Raw genomic sequence first — 594 nt, forward strand, 5'->3', positions numbered from 1 at the left:
TCTCACTGCTCTTGTTGCTCTCACTGTTATTATGTGTTGTCATTAATATTAAATGATTGTATTTGACTGGTTTCCATTATTAAAGTGCTCTGAGCTGGATTTTTGTCTCTGGTCTCTTCCCCATCCCACGGGGGGTGAGGGAGCTGCTGCTGGGGCCCAGCTGGGGCCGCCCATGGCCCGGGGCACTTCTGGGGGCTCCGAACGCGATGGACTGGAGCAGTTTTGGGGCTCACACAGAGACACCCAGTGCTGCTTTTTGGGGGCTCAAAACTGGGCTCATTCAGCCAAGTACAGAAAGAGACACTAAGGACTGGTTTGGGGGGCTTGAAACCAAGGTGCCTCAGACAGCATTTGGGATCTCAGAGAGACCAAGTTCTGCATTTTAGAGGCGTGAAGCAGAGACCATGGCCTGTGTTTGGGAGGTCCTGAAACCGGGGTCACTCAGTGTTTGGGCGTCACCAAGAGAGATTTAAGTGCTGCATTGTGGGGTGCCTGAGTGAAAGGCCAAACGCCGCGTTTTGGTGCTCCAGGCGGGCTCTTTCGGCCAGGGCCAGTCCGTGTCTCGGGGCTGCAGCCGCGCCTCGGGCACGGCCC

This window comes from Geospiza fortis, unplaced genomic scaffold (genome assembly GCF_000277835.1).
Source record: "Geospiza fortis unplaced genomic scaffold, GeoFor_1.0 scaffold590, whole genome shotgun sequence".
Lineage (NCBI taxonomy): Eukaryota > Metazoa > Chordata > Aves > Passeriformes > Thraupidae > Geospiza > Geospiza fortis.